Source organism: Urocampus carinirostris, chromosome 1, assembly GCF_059441175.1.
Source record: "Urocampus carinirostris isolate Australia breed hairy pipefish chromosome 1, RoL_Ucar_1.0, whole genome shotgun sequence".
NCBI lineage: Eukaryota > Metazoa > Chordata > Actinopteri > Syngnathiformes > Syngnathidae > Urocampus > Urocampus carinirostris.
Genome location: NC_142349.1, coordinates 75,965,518 through 75,987,339, shown reverse-complemented (window position 1 = coordinate 75,987,339; position 21,822 = coordinate 75,965,518). Strand labels below are relative to the sequence as shown.

Here is a 21,822-nt window from a genome sequence, read left to right as displayed (position 1 = left end):
GTTTCCTATGAGTTGTAGCTCCTGGTCATCCGTTTCTCAGTCAAATCCAAGATGTGACAACAGTCCACGTAATGCACTCTGTTAATCACCACTTCTTCGGGCTCTGTTGACTTTCCTTAGAGTCCAATTTAATTGATGATTTTTTTTTTAATTTTAAGAGCTTTTAAAGATACTAACAGTTGTGTGCCTGCCCACTCCGGCTAATAGGCTGGTGTAAGCTGTGAGTCTATCACAATTGTGCATACATTCTTTGAAAACTTTGCCATGCCTCTACTGGCAAGTGACCTGCCATACCACCCTGAGAAAGCTCCAGCTCGGAAGCTAAGCAGTGTCGGGCCTGGTTAGTCCTGGGGTGGGAGACCCCTTGGGAATACCAGATGCTATATATTGTTTTAATTGCCACAAAAGAAGTCACACTGGTGAAAAACCCTTTGCCTGCTCCGTTAGTGATCAAAAATTCACCCAGATGTCACACTTAAGAATGCACTTAATAATCCACTTTGGTGAGAAAGATTTTGCCTGTTCCGTTTGTGGTCAAAGATTCAGCCAGAGAGTAAATTTGAAAAGCCACATAAGAACCCACACTGGTGAAAAACCTTTTTCCTGCTTAGTTTGCGGTCAAAATTTCAAACGTGAAGGAAATTTGAAAAGCCACACTTGTTAGAAACCTTTCCCAATTTCAGTGTGCGTTGTAAGATTCACCCAGCAATCGGAAATATCCACAGAAGAACCCAAGTGGGTCAGAATCCAATTTCTTGTCCTGTTTGCGGCTAAAGATTTTCAGGTCACCCTTATGCTCAGAATCACAAGTGTGCTGGTGAGTAGATTTTAATTATTATTCTAAACAAAATTTACATCGAATGAACACATTTGTATACTCTTGACGTCGGTCGGTCACATGTCTTAGCCTATTTTATTATTTTGCAATGTCTTTATTTTTGACCTGTACTCAAAGTATGATGACTTTTGATGCGGACTTTATGATTTTGTATGACTTCTAAGCGTCTTTGAATTGTGACTTTGTGACCGAACGCGATAGAACAACTTGATGCATTTCTATTGGACGAATAATGAAAATGTCATGAGTTTATTTGTTGATTTCTGTTGATTTGTAATCATTGTGTCCAAGGTGTCCAAGTTGTTCTGGGGACAAAAGATACACTTGATCTTTTCCCATCAGCCCTTGTTCTTGTGTTTCATTGTTCTTTTTGTCCTTGACTGCAACCTTGTTCATAAAATGAAAATAAAATAAATTGCCGACATCATTTTAAGAACAGTGCTGAAGGTGTCTGTTTTTCTCATGTATTTTCTTTTCTTATGTAAGGATACGGAAAACGTTATTGTTTAGATGTGCGTAACCAGGGTTGGAATGCCCCATCCTTTGCTCACCCTCACAATCGTCCTTTCGGTTTGGGTTGCCGACCTCGGATCTGGGCGTTTTTTTCCGGAATGAATTTCAGAAAGATGAAGGCTACAAAGAAGCCAAACCTGTATAGCTTGACATATCTCTAATAGAATGAAATGAATTAAATCTTTTTTAGTTCTACTTTTAAGTTCAGGGAAAGAACACAGCAACACGTCAAAATAAAACACTAGAAAATTGCTGAGATTCAATCGCATCACGATTTCAGCACACAATCTAATTATGTGTGGAGCAAAATTATTGATCCACAAAAAAATAACAGTCTGACCTCATAACATTCTGATGTCCCCTGTGGCATTCCACAGGGCTCTGTACTTGGCCCCCTACTTTTTAGTATTTCTATAATTTTGCTTGATGATAATATCCGCAAGTATAATATCTGTTTCCATTGCTATGCAGATGACACTCAACTGTATCTGCCACTGGTGACAACCCGACAGTTAAGTTGTAGAAATCTGGAGACTTGCCTCGCTGAGATTCAAATATAGATGTTGCTTATTTTTTTGCGCCTTAACCCAGAAAAAACTCAAATGTTGATTGTTGGTCCGGCTCATTCTCGTGAGTTGTTTCCAAACACTGCTCTGAACCGGGACAAACGTAATATCACCCATAGTGACTCGGTCAAAAATTTAGGTGTTATATTTGATCATAATCTGATGTTCAGTTACATGTAAAAAAAATATGACTTCACGCAGCTTACTTCCACCTCCGTAATATTGCGTAGCTTTGCCTGATGCTATCTCAAACAGATTTGTGCGTTTATGACTTCTCGGCTTGATTACTGTAATGTATTGCTTTCTGGTCTCTCAATGTCTAGCATCAAAATTTTGAAGCTGTTTCAGAATGCGGCAGGGAGACTTTTGACTAAACCAAAAAGGTTTGACCATATTCCTCTTGTATTAGCTAACATGCACTGGCTCCCAGTCCACTTAAGATGTGACTTTAAGGTTTAATTACGTACATAAAAATGTTTGCATGGACTCGCGCCCGACTTGCTCAGATTTGGTTTCCCCCTATGTTCCTGCACGGAATTTCCGCTCTGAAAATGCCGGTCTACTTGTGACTCCAAGAGCCAAGAAGAAGTCTGCAGGCTAAAGAGCGTTCTCCCTCCGGTCCCAGGTGCTGCGGAATGCTCCGCCTCCGGAGGTAAAATCTGCAACTTCAGCGGAAGTTTTTAAATCTAGACTTAAGACCCACGTGAAGAGAACAAGGAGACGGTGCCTCCAAGCAATAGCTCTGGCACAACAGATGATGATGATGAAGACGATGATGGCGACAAACGGTCGGAAGGAGATAACACAATCCACAAATGTTCGCAGTGTGGAAAAACATTTAGACAAAAGTGTTGATTTGAAACACCATATCATGGTCCACGCTGGTGAGAATCCCTTTGCCTGCTCAGTTTGTAGTAAAACATTCACCCGGAAAGCACGCTTAAAAATCCACACAAGGACCCACACAGGTGAGAAACCTTTTGCCTGCTCTTTTTGTGGTAAAGCATTCACCCGGAAAGCACGCTTACAAATCCACACAAGAACCCATACAGGTGAAAATCTTATTGCCTGCTCCGTTTGTGGTCAGAAATTTGGCTATAAATCACATTTAAATAACCACACAAGAATTCACACCGGTAAAAAACCTTTGGCCTGCTCATTTTGTGGTCAAACATTTGCTGAGAAGGGGCACTTAAAAAAACACACAAGAACCCACACTGGTGAAAAACCTTTTGCCTGCTCAGTTTGCGGTCGAAAATTTGCTGAGAAGGGGTACTTAACAAAACACACTAGAACCCACACGGGTGAAAAACCTTTCGCCTGCTCAGTTTGTGGTGAATTATTCAAATGTAAATACAGCCTAAGAGTACACACAAGAACCCACACTGGTGAAATACCTTTTGCCTGCTCAGTTTCTGATCAAAAATTCAATCAAAAATTCCAATTAAAAGTCCACGCAAGAATCCACACTGGTGAAAAACCTTTTGCCTGCTCAGTTTGTGGTCAAAAATTCTCCATGAAGGGAAATTTAAAAAGACACACAAGAACCCACACAGGTGAAAAACCTTTTGCCTGCTCAGTTTGTAGTAAGAAATTCAATGATAAATCTGACTTAAAAAGCACTCAAGAACTCACACTGGTGAAAAACCTTTCGCCTGCTCAGTTTGCGATCAAAGATTCTCAAGTCAGGCTAAAACTCAGAGTCACAAGTGTGCTGGGGGGGAATAGCAGTCAAGACTCTGGTTGAAATGAACTCATCCTTCCCATTTACATAAAGAAAAAGAACACATTTACCATTGGCTTAGAATTTTTTGTATGTTTTTTTGATTTTTTTCAATCGAGTGTTGCAGCTTGTATCTTTTTGATTGATTCTATGTAATTTAATGATGAATAACGTGAATTTACCATGACATCTCCTCAGTATGGTCCACTATAAACCTTTATTAAGTACAGTACTCTTCACGTTTGACAGCCTATCAATTCCAGATATCCAGGCTAACTCAATAATCACAGATTTATCTAGTCTGTCTTAATGGGTTGCACGTTTGCCGAGTCAGGATTAAAAAGGCACAGCTACGTCATCCCAGCTGTAGGTAGCGTTCACAGAATCCTCAAATAGACCCCCAGGATCCATCTCAGAATCACGGATTGGAAAAGTGTCGCCCATGATCTTCTAAGGTTGCTGAAGACCCACTCTTGATGGGAATTTATGAACTTTTGAAAGAAATGTAAAGGGGTTACACGAGATTTATTCATAAGGAAAGGACAATGGCAGGTACGTTCGTAAACTGCATTCTATTTGATGAGTAGAACATTGGCAACACCTGCTTAGGAGAATAAATCACCATGGTAACCAGGCTAACCTTAACTTGCTTTCATGCAACCCACTTGAGGTTAAATTCAAACAAGATAATATATACTGTATATCCCGGCTTAAACACTTATCTTGGTTTAGATTACCCCACTGCCCCAAGTTTTCTCTTAGCTGATTGTGATTGTATAACTGTACTCTTTTTATATAAAATGTACACCTGTGATGGAAACATATATTTCATGTGGATTTAATGATCTTTTCTCACATGTAAGTCTGTTTGAGTTGTGAATTTGTGACGGAATATTCTTTAAAGATTGATTTCTATCCAAATGTTATAGTCAAGGAACGGACCGGGAGGCAGGAAGTGTGAACTCATTTTGCGTCTACGATCTGCCACTTTAATTCAGAAAATAAAAGTTATCCAACACGCAGGGACCACAGACAAAACAAAACAGGCTTAAAGGTAGCCAAAAATTCAAACTAGGTAATACTCACAAAACAGACTTAAAGGCAATCAAAATCACAAACTAGGCATTTACTCAGAACAAATGGGCATGAACAGGTTTTTCCTCAAGTTAAGCAATGGTCTGGCAACGGGCAGTCCCAAAAGGAGCGCTTAAGTATCCCACACGCAATCAAGTCAATCTGTCTCAGCCGGTGTCAAGGGGCGGGACCAGCTGGGTGCCATGACGACCGTGCGGGACATGACAGTTATTCACTCCGATTCAACAACTTCATTAAAATTTGGGTAATAATCAAACTGTCTTTGTGTTTATTTGATTGATTGTATTTTGTTTTTCAAATGTACCATTTGTGTAAAGTGTGGAAGTGTTGGAGGGACTAGATCAATCAAAATCATTGCTCTACTTCTGTTTCCAATAAATAATTGCTTTTGTGAACCTCATGTCTTTCTTCTTCTGGTGTTGTTATTGAATTTTGGGCCAAGAAAATCGCGCGGAGCACCACTCTTCCGTTCAGTTGCATCTCCGATAAAAGTAAATCCAAATGACAGATAGCTGACGCTAGACCGCGCAGGCACAAAAATGGCATCGTTTTCCACCACACAGTACGACAATGACTGAAAACGCTGCACTAATGTTTGAGATCGATGTACGTACACCCTGCAATATGTCTGACTAGCTACCGACTGCGTACGCGTTACAGACGCAATCCGCTTTTATTTTTTTGCCAACAGAATGCTAAACAGTCGATTCAAATTGAAACGCGGAACGAGAGGCTGCCAGAGTGCGGGAGGAGATGGTCAATGCTGTTGGACTGAAACTCAAATGACATAAGATTCATTTTCTATGTATCTTTTGGTGAGTTTCTGCCTTTGAAACCACCTGACCTTTCGCAGACCATATTTCAAACGGGCCCAAATAAATGGAGTTTGAGACTACTGCCCCACAGAATATATTATTAACCATTGGATAATTTCTTTGCCAAGATCATTCCTATATTGAAAAGTGGAGCCTTTTTTTTCCAAATTGTGTGAATGCAAACTTTCTGGCTCTGTTCCCTGCCAATGGCAGCCGACCAATCCTGGATGTCCTCCAACTCTCGCCAGAACGTTGTATGAGAGAGTGCTAGACATCCTTAATGATCCAGATAAGGTGCTATCTCCACTAACAAATGTGTCTGCATACAAAAGTTTCACCAGATGGTGTCCGTGAACTCGTTGATGTCATTCCCGTGTTTGAGTACTTCCCGGTCCGTACACTCCAAACATCTACGCAGTTTACCCGCATCGGCTGGTGACCAGGTCAGATGGGTTCGTTGGGTAGGTAGGACTTGCTTGAGCTGTTGTTTGTAGGCGGGTAGGAGTATTACCGTGGAGTTAAAAAATAGAAAAAAAAACACTCAAGACTTGAAAATATTGCAGCCATAAACAAAAATAAATGTGTTTTTGGTGTATTTCATGGAGCGCTATTTGGTGGGAATATTATTTAGAACAGGGGTCTCAAACTCAATTGACCTAGAGGCCGCTGGAGGCAGATCCTGGATGAGGCTGGGCCGCATCAGGATTTCCACAAGAAAAGCGCTGATAAACCATTCCAATCTTCTCAAATACCTTTATTTTTAAGACAAAATAATAACTAAATAAATAAAATGATCATACAGCAGATACAGACGATTATTTAACCTTAAACTTTCTGAACATGAATATAACATTAAACCTGAACTGTTCTAAATAAGGCTTCTCTTGCCTACTTCTTGCTGCTAGAGACCTGGCAGCGCTTCTTCTCACATAGCCGAGCCACAATTGGCTTGAGGGAGGAAGCAGTGGAGACTCTCAGTAGGGCTTGAAGGTGCTCGTCAGTAAGTCTGGACCTGTACTTGGACTTATTGAAGTTCAAGGTGGAGATGAGCTTCTCACACAAGTATGTGCTTCCAAAAAGGCACACGGTCTGCTTGAACACTCGGGAAAGTTCAGGGAAGCTGGGTGTCAACTCTCTCAGAAATTGCCCGAGCTTGTCTGCTTCTCCGCTCACCTCCCTGAATGTAGCTTTGAGTGCAGAGTTGCACTGCAAGTCAATGAGCTCTATTTGAAGCACAGGAGGGGCATCTTGCACATCAAAGGAGAAGGGGTCCGAAAAAATTTGAAATGTGGCCCTGTGCGTCTTGAAGTCTGCAAATCTGTGATCAAATTCCTTCTGTAGCTTCAAAATGGCCCCAACATACCGTACTTTTTGCACTATAAGGCGCACCGTGTTATACGGCGCACCTTCAATGAATGATATATTTTTAAAACTTTTTCCATACATAAGGCGCACCCCATTATAAGGCGCTATAAGTGCATGCTGGTTTAAGATCAGGTAATTGTGCAATTTTGTAATTGTAATCCTGTGCAGTCCTCCATCCATCCATCCAATGTCTTCCGCTTATCCGAGGTCGGGTCGCGGGGGCAGCAGCGTTAAAAGGGAAGCCCAGACGTCCCTATCCCCAGCCACCTCCTCCAGCTCATCTGACGGGACCCCGAGGCGTTCCCAAGCCAGCCGAGAGACATAGTCTCTCCAACGTGTCCTGGGCCGCCCCCGGGGCCTCCTGCCGGTGGGACATGCCCGGAACACCTCCCGAGGGAGGCGTCCAGGAGGCATCCTTATTAGATGCCCGAGCCATCTCAACTGGCTCCTCTCAACGCGGAGGAGCAGTGGCTCTACACCGAGTCCCTCCCGGATGACTGAGCTTCTCACCCTATCTCTAAGGGAGAACCCAGCCACCCTGCGGAGGAAACTCATTTCAGCCACTTGTATCCGGGATCGAGTTCTTTCGGTCATGACCCAAAGTTCATGACCATAGGTGAGGGTAGGAACGTAGATCGACTGGTAGATCGAGAGCTTTGCCTTTCGGCTCAGCTCCCTCTTCACCACGACAGACCGGTACAGGGTCCGAATGACGGCAGACGCTGCACCGACCCGTCTGTCGATCTCCCGTTCCATCCTACCCTCACTCGTGAACAAGACCCCAAGATACTTGAACTCCTCCACTTGGGGCAAGACCTCCTCCCCGACCCGGAGGGAGCATACCACCCTTTTCCGACTGAGAACCATGGCCTCGGACTTGGAGGTGCTGATCCCCATCCCGGCCGCTTCACACTCGGCTGCGAATCGCTCCAGCGAGAGCTGAAGATCACGGCCTGAGGAAGCCAACAGCACCACGTCATCTGCAAAAAGCAGTGACGCAATGCTGAGGCCCCCAAACCGGACTCCATCCCCGCCAAGGCTGCGCCTAGAAATTCTGTCCATAAAAGTTATGAACAGAATCGGTGACAAAGGGCAGCCCTGGCGGAGCCCAACCCTCACCGGGAACGAATCCGACTTAGTGCCGGCAATGCGGACCAGACTCTGGCACCGGGCATACAGGGACCGCACAGCCCGGATAAGACTGTGCGGTACCCCATACTCCCGAAGCACCCCCCACAGGGCCTCCCGAGGAACACGGTCAAATGCCTTCTCCAAGTCCACAAAACACATGTAGACCGGACAGGCAAACTCCCATGCACCCTTAAAGACCCTGAAGAGTGTATAGAGCTGGTCCAGTGTTCCACGGCCAGGACGAAAACCACACTGTTCCTCCTGAATCCGAGATTCGACTTCCTGGCGGACCCTCCTCTCCAGTACCCCTGAATAGACCTTACCAGGGAGGCTGAGAAGTGTGATTCCCCTGTAGTTGGAACACACTCTCCGGTCCCCCTTCTTAAAGACGGGAACCACCACCCCAGTCTGCCAGTCCAGAGGCACTGTCCCCGATGTCCACGCGATGTTGCAGAGGCGCGTCAACCATGACACGCCCACATCACCCAGAGCCTTAATGAAGTCCGGGCGGATCTCATCGACCCCCGGGGCCCTGCCACCGAGGAGTTTTTTGACAACCTCGGTGACTTCACCCCAGTGATACGAGAGCCCAACCCAGAGTCCTCAGGCTCTGCTTCCCCAGAGGAAGACGTGCCGGTGGCATTGAGGAGGTCTTCGAAGTACTCCGCCCACCGATTCACAACGTCCCGGGTCGAGGTCAGCAGCGCCCCATCGGCACTATACTTCTTCTTCTTTTCTTTGGGGTTGTCCATCGATACGATGATGACCATCTTCTTTTAATTGTGAGTCTGCTGATGTTTGAAGAGTCCGATCCTGGATCCACAGATGCGGTTACAGACAGAGCATGTGAAGGGGGTGCTGGGGGGAGCAGGGGTGGCCTGGCGAGCATGTCTCTTTGCACGCTTTGCTGCACGGTGTTGCATGCGCTGTTCCTCCATGTAATCCACTCCATGTGAGCAGTGGGAGCGCCAGAGGTCTCGGCAGGAAGCAAGTTCCTCCAGTGAGGAGGGGTTTATCCGACATCTCTTCAGGATGTTCTTCATTTGGTCTTTGAACCGCTTCTTCTGCCCACCAGCACTGCGTTGGCCTAGATGTAACTGACCATAGAGGATACGGCGTGGCAGTCTGTGGCTGGGCATTCGAACAACATGCCCCAGCCACCTAAGTTGGCGTTGGGCCATAATGGATTCCATGCTGCAGCTGCCTGCCCTCTCCAACACCTCTGTGTGCGGCACTCTGTCCCTCCATGTGATGCTAAGGATCTTCTGAAGACATCTTACATGGAAGGTCTCGAGGCTCTTCAGATGGCGGCTGTAGATAGTCCATGCCTCACATCCATACAGTAATGTCGTGATACATACAGCTCTGTAGACCAGCATTTTGGTGTGGAGTCTAAGGCCCAATCCCATTTCTCTCACTCGGCCCCGAGAACCCTCCAGTGAGGTCCCTCGATAGAGGAGTGCCCTCATCGAGTGGAGTGCAAAGTGGAAAAGGTTTGGACAAGACTTGCAAGGTTCCACCCCTGTCCAGGAGATGGCGGTAATATTAATTGGCTGTAGACCTTAGTGACGTATAGGCCTACGTCACATGTAAACAACTTGAGTCTCAACCTGTAGTGTGTCAGTTGGAGATTTCGTGCAACGTTAAAAATGCCCGCTACAGCTGTGTTATTACCGATTGCCTGAAAGCTCATCATCTTTTCCGTGTCTCCAATCAACGGAGGAGAAATGTGCTATACTGAAGACAGCTTCGGCGCTATGTAGTGCTGATTCACCTTTACAAGGTACGTACACTCATTAAAAAAATGACCCGTTCGGTCAAATACAGTAAGAGTTAACATACAATGCACGTTCACATAATACCCTATGTTTGTGTAGACATAAATGGCAATCTACTTATTAGTATTTTAATGCCATTTTATGACATATAGTAGGGGTCTTGAATCTGTGACATGACGAAACGTAAACAAACACAAGAACAGTCCACCTGACCCTTTAGCTGACATAATATCGTCACCAAACTTCCCTGTACGACCCAAAAACCTTAGTTCATAAGGAATTTAATTCAAAAGAGTTGTCATTGGATATAAAAAAGGTGCTTGATTGCTGTTGTTTGGTCATGATTGTTTTCTGTTGTTGGTGTCAAGGGATTTGTTCAGACCAAAAAAGACAATCGACTTTGGCTTGGACAGATCTATTGACACTAACAAAGATATCATATAATGAAATTGTGAATATGCTTGATTGCAAATAGGATTTTCGAGAAGGGTTGTTCAAACCCTCACATTGTGTTTGCTGTTAATAACATCATATTGGAATATAATATTGTGAATGTGCTTGATTGCTGTTGTGATTGTCATGATTGTTTTTTTTGTTATTAGTGTCAATAAATTTGTTCAAACCAAAAAAATTTCAACATTTTTTCATGATGCTTACATCACAGTTAAAGCGGTCTTTTTCTTTTCTATGCCCACATTTATGTCTAAAATGTTTGTTTTCTATTGTGTTCCAGAGTGGCTGTCCCATAAGCATGGACAGGTTGGACAGGAATGTTCCCATCCTGTGCTTATGGTTGGATGTGGAGTCAGAACTCATTCAGGACTTAAGGTTGAGCAAGAAGGTCATGTAGGCCCTGCAGGAGTTGCTAAAGAGGGAACAGGGCCGTGGCTGGAGGTCCTGATCTACGTGTACTGGCTGGCCCACGCTCTGTCCTACCGTGTGGTGTCACGGGTCTTCAGGGTTCCCAGGTCCACCGTACAAAGAATTGTCCACAGTTAATATGGAATAAATTGCCCAAAAGCCATATTTTAGGCTCTTTAAGTCAGACCCACATTTGCATTATGTGCTTTTCTGCATTACTATTCAATAAACATCTTCATTTTGAGTAACACCTTGGTGGTTTATTTCATAATGATGTGAGATACTGCGTGTGAACTATGTGACTGTTGGACAGAAAACAACTAGAAATCACTCCAGCCTAAATAATACTTTACTTTCAGAAAAACAAACTCACATTGGGCCAAAATACATAATAGTAAATAAATAATGTGTCACAATTTTTAACAAAAATATACCAATACTTCCATGAAGCTGGAAAACACAAACTGGAACTTCATTGAGTTCTTAATAAAAAAAAATATTTTCCTTTTATAAAACAAAGGGAAACATTGCAGAGATGTCACTGTTCTGGAAATTTGTCCACGAGCTTCCCAAAAAGGACGGGAACCGCTCAGTTTTGGCCACAGTTTCTTCGAGACTTTTCCTCACTCCGGCAGACTCCACTTTCAAAAAGTCAAGGAGTGTATCGTGCTTCCTTTTTTTTTCTGGGTGATTTGGGGTTTGGCGCCGGATTAGAAGGTGCCAACGACGTGCCCGGTGGTGTGGATGGCGTGGTAGCTGTGATGGTGACCAGCTCTTCCACGGGACGTTCTACAATGGCCTTTAGGTTGGGTGGAAAAAACAAGAATTACTTAATGCTGATGTATTGTACAAAAACAACTGTGTATACGATGCTCAACTAGTTGATGTGAGACATGAAATTGACATGTTATTCTTATGGCTGTATGAGCCTTCTATTGGCCAGCATCACATATGCTTTAGAATTGTCTCCACATTTGGACAACATTTTGAGAAGGTAATTCGTTCACTTAATATGTGTTTACAGAGAAGACAGTGAACTATGTGATAGTAGTTTGTTTCAACTGTATTTCCACGTGAAATTCGGAGACATTACTCGTAATGCATGATGAAAACTAATGCATTCTGATCTCACATGAAAGAATCATATTGTAAATAAAACACGACACCCGAAATTGTGTGCAGTAAACAAGCGCTTATGTCCAGAACGGTATTCTGACTATGCTCCTTTAGCGACTGGCCATGTACATGAAAAGCACGACTCGTTTAAGATAAAAACAGGGATGGGCTGAACCGTGATTTTCTGCACAGTTATCCTACTTTACAGTTTGTAGCGTGAAGGTTTTTTTTTTGCCAGCTCCCTTGGTAGATTAGTGCACTTCGTAAAGTAGCGATTTTGCAATGTTCGTGTTTTAACGCGAAAATACGATTTTCTATTGCATTTACGTCTAACTAAGATATCTCAATACATTTTATTGCAAATACATGCGCGGTTGTGGAAAACTACTTACATTTGTGCGGTTCCTTTTTGGGCATGTTTGTTGATATTGAGAATTCGCAAAGCCTTCTGGGTAGTCACTTCGCCGCCAAGTGAGGTCGAGAGCCCCCTCGGTCTTGAAGTGGTTACGACTTGGTTTGAGGGCACTTCTGCCTCGGTCTTGAGAGTATCGGGACACACCCCATTTTCACGTGAACGCGCAAACCGAGTGACTAGGGCACATAGCGAGTGAAAGTGCGAAGAATGGGACGCAGCCCAAGGTTGTTGTTTTGAAAGACCCTTATCCTTAGTCGACCGAAAGATGCTGATGCTTGCTTGAGGCGGCTCTGGATCTCATCATCCAATGAGCAGGTGTCAGACACTATGCTCCCCAGATATTTGAAGGTGGGCACCATGAGCAGGTGTTGCCCTGCTGCTGTGAGGGTTATTGGGTTTGGTAAGAGGTCAGCACTGGACTGACAGAGTACCTCTGTCTTCTGGGTGTTGATCGTCAGTCCCATTCTGGTGTATGCAGTTACAGCTGCCGAGAGAATGTTTTGCAGAGCCTCCGGTGTATGGGCAACCAGGGCACAGTCATCAGCATACTGTAGCTCAATGATGGTCTCTGAAGTCAGTTTGGTAGTTGCCTGTAGCCTCCTGATGTTAAACAGGTTACCATCAGCCCTGAAGTTGATGGTAACTCCAGCCTGCTCCTCCATCCTTCTACGTAGCAGTGTTGTAACACAGACGAGGAAGATGTTGAAGAGAACTGGAGCCAGCACACAGCCTTGCCTCACTCCAGTTTCGACGCCAAAGGGCTCTGAGCTGTGTCTTCCAACTACCACTCTGGCCGTCATCCCTGAATGGAACTGTGCAAGAATGGTGAGAAACTTGGGTGGACACCCAAATCTCTTCAGGACTTGCCACAGTAGGTCCCTGTTCACTGTGTCAAATGCCTTTGAAAGATCGACAAAGGCGATGAACAAGTCCTTGTGCTGCTCCCGGCATTTCTCTTGGAGCTGACGTGTCACAAAGATCATGTCGACTGTTCCCCTGTCCTTTCGAAAACCACACTGTGACTCTGGGATGACGCGTTCCGATATTTTGGAGATGAGTCTGCGGAGCATGACCTTGGCAAGGACCTTTCCAGCAGTGGCCAACAAAGAGATACCCCTACTGTTGGAGCAGATGGATTTATCTCCTTTATTCTTAAAGATGGTCACAATGTTCGCATCTTTCCACAGTTGCGGGACACACTCTCGTCTCCACACCTCTGAAATATATTGAAACAGTGTCCGTGTACAGAGGTAGCCTCCTACCTTGAGAAGTTCAGCTGGGATGTTGTCAGGTCCAGGGGATTTATTGTTTTTCAGGGTTTTGACTGCATGCAGGATTTCATTGAAAGTTGGCGGGAGGTCGAGGTCTGGCAATGTAGGATGTTCAGGGAGCTCTGAAAGGACAGTTGGGTCCACTGGGGTGGGCTGGTTGAGCAGGGTGTTGAAATGCTCAGCCCACCGCTCCACTATCATAGCCTGATCCTTGATTAGAGATGTTCCATCAGCAGATCTAACAGGTGCCAGTGAGCAGTGTCTGGGGCCATAGATGGTTTTTACTGCATCATAGAAACTGTGCATATCGCTTCTATCAGCGTGAGACTGGATTTCATTGGCTTTTGAGATCCACCACTCATTTTGCAGTTTTCTGAGAGTTCTCTGGGCCTCGGAACGAAGGGCTTGCCATAGCTTTTTATGGAATTGAGATTGTGGGTTGTTCAGGGTGGCTCTGTGTGCCTTGTGCATTCTGTCCAGGAGGGTTGAGATCTCTCCGGCATTCTGGTCAAACCAGTCCTGGTGTTTTTTAGTTTTAAAACCAACGGTTTGGGCTGCAGTGTCAAAGAGGGTGGTAGATATATAGGTCCACTTCTCATCCATCCCAGCCTCTGACATGACCAGCTGCTCAATGTTTGCCAGCCTCTCAGCTAGAGAGCAACGGAAGTTGTCAAGGGTGTCGCTACTGGAGAGTTTGGCACAGTTGAGTGTCTTCCTCTTTGAACCACCATGACGTGCTAGGGGCCGGACATGCATTCTGACCTTTGTCAGAATCATGCGGTGGTCGGTCCAACAGTCTGCCCCACGCATAGCTCTTGTAATGAGCACGTCCTTCAGGTCAGCCCTCCTCACGATCGCGTAGTCAATCAGATGCCAGTGTTTGGACCTGGGATGCATCCAGGATGCCTTATATTTATTCTTTTGTTGGAAGATGGTGTTTGTGATGGTAAGGTTATGTTCCGCGCACAGACTAAGAAGTCTCATGCCATTGGAATTAACTTTTCCAATGCAATGGGCACCAATCACACCATCCCAGTTTTGCAAGTTCTTTCCGACTCTTGCATTGAAATCACCAAGCAGCATGATTTTGTCATTCCTCGGGATGTGACTGAGGATGTCATCGAGTGCCTGGTAGAAGCGATCCTTCTCTTCATCATTCGATGGCAGTGTTGGTGCATAGGCACTAACTAATGTGACATGTCTGCATTTTGCAAGTGGGATGCGAAGAGTCATTAGTCTTTCACTGACACCCACTGGTGACTCTGTGAGCTTCAGCAGTAGAGTGTTCTTAATTGCAAAACCAACTCCGTGAAGATGGTGTCCGCCCATGGGGTATCCCTTCCAAAAGAATGTATAACCCTCCCCCTCTTCATTGAGTGAGCCTTCCTCAAGGAGTCTGGTCTCGCTGAGCGCTGCCACATCCACATTATATCGCTTCAGCTCGTTGGCAATGAGTGCTGTTCTGCGCTGTGGTCTGTCCAGACTGGTATCCAGGAGTGTCCTTATGTTCCATGCTGCAATTCTAAATGCTATTGTTTTTCGACCGCATAGTGGAATGTCCCGACAGGCGCGGTTTCCTGTCCGGGTACTGTGCTGAGTGGGCAATCTTTAGGCCACCTTTTCTAGGCCTTTCCCCAATTGGGGTGAGCAGTGCGGCCACTAAATAGTGCTGCTCAGACGCACAGGGGTCTGCCGGAAACAGCTGCCACTCAATCCCAGCTGCTAACGACCCTTGCCCTGTGCCGCTGACGTGCAGAGGTCCAGCTAAGAGCTTCCAGCTCATTCAAACCTGCTCCCGTCACTGGTTACTCCATCGCCGCCAGACTTTTGTGGTCGGGGACTCAGGTAAAAGAAGATACCTGCGCAATGATGGTTTTTAAAGTGGCGTAAGGGGTGCGCTTTCCCCAACGCCACTATCTTGATTGTAGAGAAGATGGATCCAGTGGCAAGGGAGACCCTAGACGACCGGCATCTTCCCACAACTGCAGGCGGCTGCCGGAATCCAGGTCTGTGGGAAACCGCCTCAAAGCGTGCCGCCACCAGCTTTTGGGATCACTCTTAGTCTGGACTCTACCCTTCGACCTGTTCGGCTTGGGTAACCCTGCCAGGAGTACGAGACTCCCGCCGACATAGCTCTAGGGGTCATTGAGACGCACAAAGTGCCCCACCACGATAAGGTGGTGATCCGTCGGGGCACTACACAGTGTCGATGGCACACCGCTTCCCCCCCTAAGACGTCGGATGGTGGACCAGAATTTCCTCGAAAGCCGTTCGGAAGTCGGCTTCCATGGCCTCGCCAAACTCCTCCCATGCCCGAGTTTTTGCCTCGGCAACCGCCAAAGCCGCATTCCGCTTGGCCAGCCGATACCTGCCAGCTGCTTCCAGAGTCCCACAGGCCAGGAAGGCCCGATAAGACTCCTTCTTCAGCTTAACGGCATCCCTCACCGCCGGTGACCACCAACGGGTCTGAGGGTTGCCGCCGCGGCAGGCACCGACTACCTTACGGCCAAAGCTCCGATCAGCCGCCTCGACAATGGAGGCGCGGAACATGGTCCACTCGGACTCAATGTCCCCCGCCTCCCTCAGGACATGGCGAAGTTCTGCCGTAGGTGCGAATTGAAACTTCTTCTGACAGGAGATTCTGCCAGCCGTTCCCAACAGACCCTCACAACACGCTTGGGTCTGCCGGGTCGGGCCGGCATCTTCCCCCACCATCGAAGCCAACTCACCACCAGGTGGTGATCAGTTGACAGCTCCGCCCCTCTCTTCACCCGAGTGTCCAGAACATGCGGCCGCAGGTCCGACGAAACGATGAAAAAGTCGATCATCGAACTACGGCCTAGGGTGTCCTGGTGCCAAGTGCACATATGGACACCCTTATGTCTGAACATGGTGTTCATTATGGACAGACCGTGACGAGCACAGAAGTCCAATAACGAAACACCACTCGGGTTCAGGTCAGGGGGGCCGTTCTTCCCAATCACGCCCCTCCAGGTCTCACTGTCATTGCCCACATGAGCGTTGAAGTCTCCCAGCAGTACGAGGGAGTCCCCAGGGGGCGTGCTCTCAAGCACACCCTCTAAGGACCCCAAGAAGGGTGGGTACTCCGAACTGCTATTTGGTGCATAAGCACAAACAACAGTCAGGACCCGTCCCCCCACCCGAAGGCGGAGGGAGGCTACCCTCTCGTCTACCGGGGTGAACCCCAAAGTACAAAAATCCGATTATATGTGCGCCTTATAGTGCGGAAAATACAGTACTTCTCACTCCTGAATAATGTGCCTGCATCCACGAGTGCCTTGCATACTGGGAAATGGCAAAGGTTTGTCTGAGAGAGCTGGGCTTTCCACAAAACAAGTTTTGTGCAGAATGCTCTCACATTGTCATAGGTAGCACTGACAAGTTGCCCCTGGCCTTGTAGCTTCTTGTTCAGTACATTAAAATATGTTTTACACTTTAGAACGAGGCATTTTCTAAGAACTGATGAGGAAATTTCAAGCAATCGTTGAGATCGCCATCTAGTGGACGCATTTCAGAATACTTTTCCCTTCTCACATTGATTTGCGACCTGAATAGTGATGGGAATTTCTTCTCTTTATAGTGAAGCGGATTTTTCGGCTCGGCTCACTTAAACGGCCCCCAGAGGACTCTCCGGATTAAATACACGGAATAAAGCATCTGAAACATTTTTTTGTTTCCAAATATATTCGAAATAAATATAAAATATGATGCCCCAAATTGAATCATTTTGAAAATGTTTATGGTACTATGTTGTCATACTCCGTATTGTTTCAATTTAAGTGAACATTTGCCACATTTAATTTTTTACATAGATTATACGAAGAAAAACACAGAGAAGATGACACTCGTATTGACCAGTTATAGGCGCCTGAGAGAGGGAGACAAAAAGACAGAGAGAGAAACGAGAGAGCATTTCGAAGGGAGCCGCCTCATTAACTCCTTTCGTTCGCCAACAACACAACAGAGTGGAACTGTGAGATGGTATGATGCTAGGGGGCGATAGAGCACCAAAGAGATGGATGTCATCGGAGAAGAAGACGAGAACCACACGTGTCTACGTGGTGTTTCGTTCCAGTCGTGTGCACAATTAAACTTCGTCTAACTGCTTTTAACTCTGTACAAGAGTTTTAAAGGTAGCTAAAATGTACGAGGGATGGAAAGGAAATTTGAAAGAAGAGCTTCAGGAAGAGAACGAGCGAGAAGATTGTTCTCTTCAAACCCGAGTTAGCATTAGCAAGGAGCTACGAGTTGTGTTGAACAGAGCAGGTTGGTCACTTTTAGTTCCATACCATTTTTATTCTCCTATTTCGACCTCTCAAGTCTATTGCACGAAAAATGTCTGATTTATATTCCATATTTATGATGCAGCTGCTTCAAATGGTTAATCCATTGGGTCGGCGTTAACACCAAATATACGCTCGTGTTGACAAATTCGGAATTATTCTTGCAGTTTAATTGAACCTAACACTAAAATATGAGTGTTGAAATCGTTTTAGTTTGGTTAAGTTTTATTTCCTCCCATATGAATGACGGCGAAGTAGTTGCTACTACTCTAAAGCAGGGGTCGGCAACACACTTTTACCTGTAATCTAGACATATTCAGATGGGTGTTGTGTCGTATAGAGGCTTTACGGTAGCGCCCCTCTCCCTCTGCTCCATGTTTGAGTGTGTGTCTGCGTGGCGCCTAAGACGAAAGATCCGTGTTTTAACCCCGCCACAGAAACACCGGCGCGCAATAAATGAACGAATTACGACCCCTCCTGCAGCGAAAAAATATCGTTCTTTTCAGCCCGAGTGTGTTACAATGTATGTGTTTCACCCGGTGCGGTTATAAGGGGGCACCAACTGTCAATGTTACTCTGAAGTTTCCGGTAAAGCTGAGTGACATACATCTGTGTGCTAGTCTTCATTAATTCATGGAAAATCTAACTTAAAACATGGTGTCAGAAGTGTTATAGAACTCATAGACGCTAACGGATGTCGAGTGACGAAAGGGAAGTGAAAGAAGAAGCGGAGGACAGCATCAACGAACGTGAGAAGACTATGGATGCACTCGTTCTGAAACCTCCCGCCACATTGGATTGGCATTCCAGCTGCCTGGCAAAAACGTGGAAAGATGAGTTTTCATTGTATGTGGACATAACTTTGGCTGCTTCAGACGACAAGACAAAGGTGAAAGTGTTCAAATACTCGATCGGAGAAACCGGCAGGGAACTGGGAAGAACTTTGTGGGCAACACTCGGACCGGAAGAGCAAAGTGAGGAAACTTTGGACAAGCTAATAGCGGTTTTCGACAAACACTGTAATCCTGAACCAAATGAAACGGTTGAGTGATACAGGTTTTTCTCCAGAAACCAGAACGCGGGCGAATCGATTGATAAGTACGTGACTGAATTAAGAGTCCGTGCGGACACGTGCAACTTCGGGACCGCAAAAGACTCGTTGATTAGGGATAAGATAGTGTGCGGAATCCGGGACTCGCACGTGAGAGAGCGCTTGTTGCGCGAGGCAGACCTAGCGTTAGAGAGAAGCGTCGAAATATGCAGAGCAGCGGATCTATCGAAGGAAAATGTGATGACAATCGATGGAGGAGTAGGCGAAGAGGTGCATGCAGTAAAAAAATTACTGGGACGACAATTAGGAACTGTAGGTACTGTTGGAAACAACATGAGTGGAAAAAAGAGAGCTGTCCTGCTTATGGGAAAGTCTGCAGTAAATGCAAGAAACAAAACCACTTTGCTTCAAGATGCAGAACGTCAGATGCACAATCTGAGCGAATACACTGTGTGGCAGAAACTGAGGAGGACTATGAGGAAATTATGAGCCTTCGTGCAGAAGGACAGGAGAATGTGCAGGGGAGACAACCGTTTGCGACCATGCTGCTGGGGGATAAGTCAGTAAGTTTTCAATCCCTAAATGTGAGGCATGAATCTTCTCCATAATCTCTTGTCTTAGAGCTGTTGGGACGACAGCCCTTTCCTGAAGATTTCTATTGGACTGTGGGGCAAGTTGCAAAAATCTTCCGTTCCATCTGCTGAATCCTGACACAAAATCGGATGCAGGTCATGCAACATCAAACTGAATTTTGACAAACTGAAGTTGAGACAGAAGGTACGCGCCGCACAAGAAATGCCTAGACCCACTGACATTAAGGGCCTACAGAGATTGCTCCGAATGGTGAACTATCTGGCAATATTCTGCCCACACCTATGGGATAGCTGTGAGGTCCTGAGGCAACTGACACACAAGGATGTGATCTGGGAATGGACTGACATACAGGACTCTGCCTTTGGGACAATAAAAGGTATGATAGCCACAGCACCAGAATTGAAATATTACAATCCAAGGGAGGAACTCACTCTCCAATGTGATTCATCCGAAACTGGGCTGGGTGCAGCACTTTTGCAAGGGGGCCAACCTATAGCGTACGCCAGTAGGGCACTAACCTCTACAGAAAGAGTATATGCACAAATAGAAAAGGAGTGTCTTGCCATTCTATTTGGAGTCGAAAAAATTCCCCAATACACCTATGGCAGAAAGTTAGTGGTACAGTCTGACCATAAACCACTCGAAACCATCACACGGAAGCCTCTGTTTAGTGCCCCAAAGAGGCTACAAAGAATGCTATTGAGGCTTCAGAAATATGACGTGGATATAGTGTTTGTTCCAGGCAGGCTGATGCTTGTTGCACATACGCTGAGCAGGGCATACCTACCAGAATGTGCAGTTGAGGGTTCTGTTGAAGCTGAAGTTGAAACGGTAAATATGATTTATTACTTACCCATTGCAGAGGACAGACGAAAAAAAATCCAATGTGAGACTGAACGGGACCAGGCCCTCCAGGTGCTGAAACAGAGAATACTGCAAGGATGGCCAGAAGAGAAAGGACAGGTTGAGCTGGAGGTGAGGCCATATTTTTCCACGTGAGATGAGCTAGCTGTACAAAACAATGTCATCTTTCGGGGAGAAAGGGCTGTCGTCTCAACAGCTCTAAGACAAGAAATTATGGAGAAGATTCATGCCTCACATTTAGGGATTGAAAACTGCATCAGAAGAGCAAGAGAATGTGTGTATTGGCCGGGTATGCATGAACAGCTGAAGACATATATAGGGAAGTGCCAAGTGTGCAGAGAAGTGGATACTCGACAACAGAAAGAACCATTACTGAGCCATGACTTCCCATTGAGGCCATGGGCAAAAGTGGGTACAGATATTTTCACCTTTAATAATAAAGACTACGTAGTGACTGTGGACTATTTCTCAAATTTTTGGGAAGTTGATTATCTGCCTGATACCAAGTCCACCACAGTCATCCACAAGTTAAAGGCACATTTCGCTCGCCATGGTGTGCTTGATGTGGTGTTTTCGGACAATGGCCCACAATATAGCTCACAGGAGTTTAAGAGATTCAGCCAGTCTTGGGAATTTGAACACGTAACATCGTCGCCCACATATCCCCAAAGCAATGGAAAGGCAGCGTCTGCCGTCAAGACGGCTAAAAGATGAATGTGGAAAGCCCTGCGGGCAAAGTCGGACGCATGTCTAGCCATACTGGCTCACAGGAACACTCCTGCGCAGGGTTTCCAGGCCAGTCCTGCATAAAGACTGATGAGCCGACGGACAAAGACGTTACTGCCCGTGTGTGAAAATCTGCTTAAACCTGCGATTGTGGACACTGGTAACGCTGTGCAGGAAAACAAGCTCGCTATTACAATAGAGGGGCTAGAGGATTACGGCCTCCGCAGAATGGGGAACAGGTGCGAGTACAGTCACGAGTGGCCGGACGCACTGTCTGGACACCTGCAGCGGTGGAACGGCAGGACCAGAGAAGGTCCTATTCGGTGGAGCTGGATAACGGGACTGTGCTGAGACGCAACCGTAGACACCTAAGGCCAGCACCAGGGGTCTCATCAGCAGCAGAGACGGTCAGCGGGGCGCCGCCCACCTCAGACCCTAGTGGTGGTGATCACGTCACAGACACACCTCAACCCTGCTCAACAGCTGCTGTGCCGGATCCTCAGATGGCCCAGACTGGTGTCACCACCACCAGATGCGGCAGGGTTGTTAGGAGGCCTGCACACCTCCGGGACTTTGTTTAGCACAATGTGGAAAAAAAAGGGGGGGGGGATGTTACAATGTATGTGTTTCACCAGGTGCGGTTATAAGGGGGCACCAACTGTCAATGTTACATTGAAGTTTCCGGTAAAGCTGAGTGACATACATCTGTGTGCTAATCTTCATTAATTCATGGAAAATCTAACTTAAATCAGAGTGGACGGATAACTGGGGCTTTGTGCAAAAAATGGCCGTGCTG

At 46.0% G+C, this 21,822-nt stretch overlaps 2 protein-coding genes and 3 pseudogenes across 6 annotated transcripts in view; 4 read left to right on the top strand and 1 right to left on the bottom strand.

Annotated features, from left to right (window-relative positions):
- LOC148376985 (uncharacterized) overlaps nt 1-21,822 on the bottom strand; it is an 88,217-nt gene that overhangs the window by 13,209 nt on the left and 53,186 nt on the right. The window lies entirely within an intron of this gene.
- The window catches only part of LOC148376990 (uncharacterized), a 205,695-nt pseudogene that overhangs the window by 181,479 nt on the left and 2,394 nt on the right, over nt 1-21,822 (top strand). The window lies entirely within an intron of this gene.
- LOC148376977 (uncharacterized) overlaps nt 17,581-21,822 on the top strand; it is a 141,748-nt gene continuing 137,506 nt past the window's right edge. For both annotated transcript variants that reach the window (XM_088351510.1, XM_088351501.1), the window contains exon 1: nt 17,581-17,641. The gene's annotated coding sequence lies outside the window, so the exon portion shown is untranslated. The remainder of the gene's footprint in view (nt 17,642-21,822) is intronic.
- LOC148376980 (uncharacterized) overlaps nt 17,640-21,822 on the top strand; it is a 126,192-nt pseudogene continuing 122,009 nt past the window's right edge. Inside the window, exon 1 of the transcript XR_015852494.1 lies at nt 17,640-17,774. The product of XR_015852494.1 is annotated as an uncharacterized LOC148376980 (transcript). The remainder of the gene's footprint in view (nt 17,775-21,822) is intronic.
- Nucleotides 18,486-19,553, top strand: LOC148376991 (uncharacterized; annotated as a pseudogene).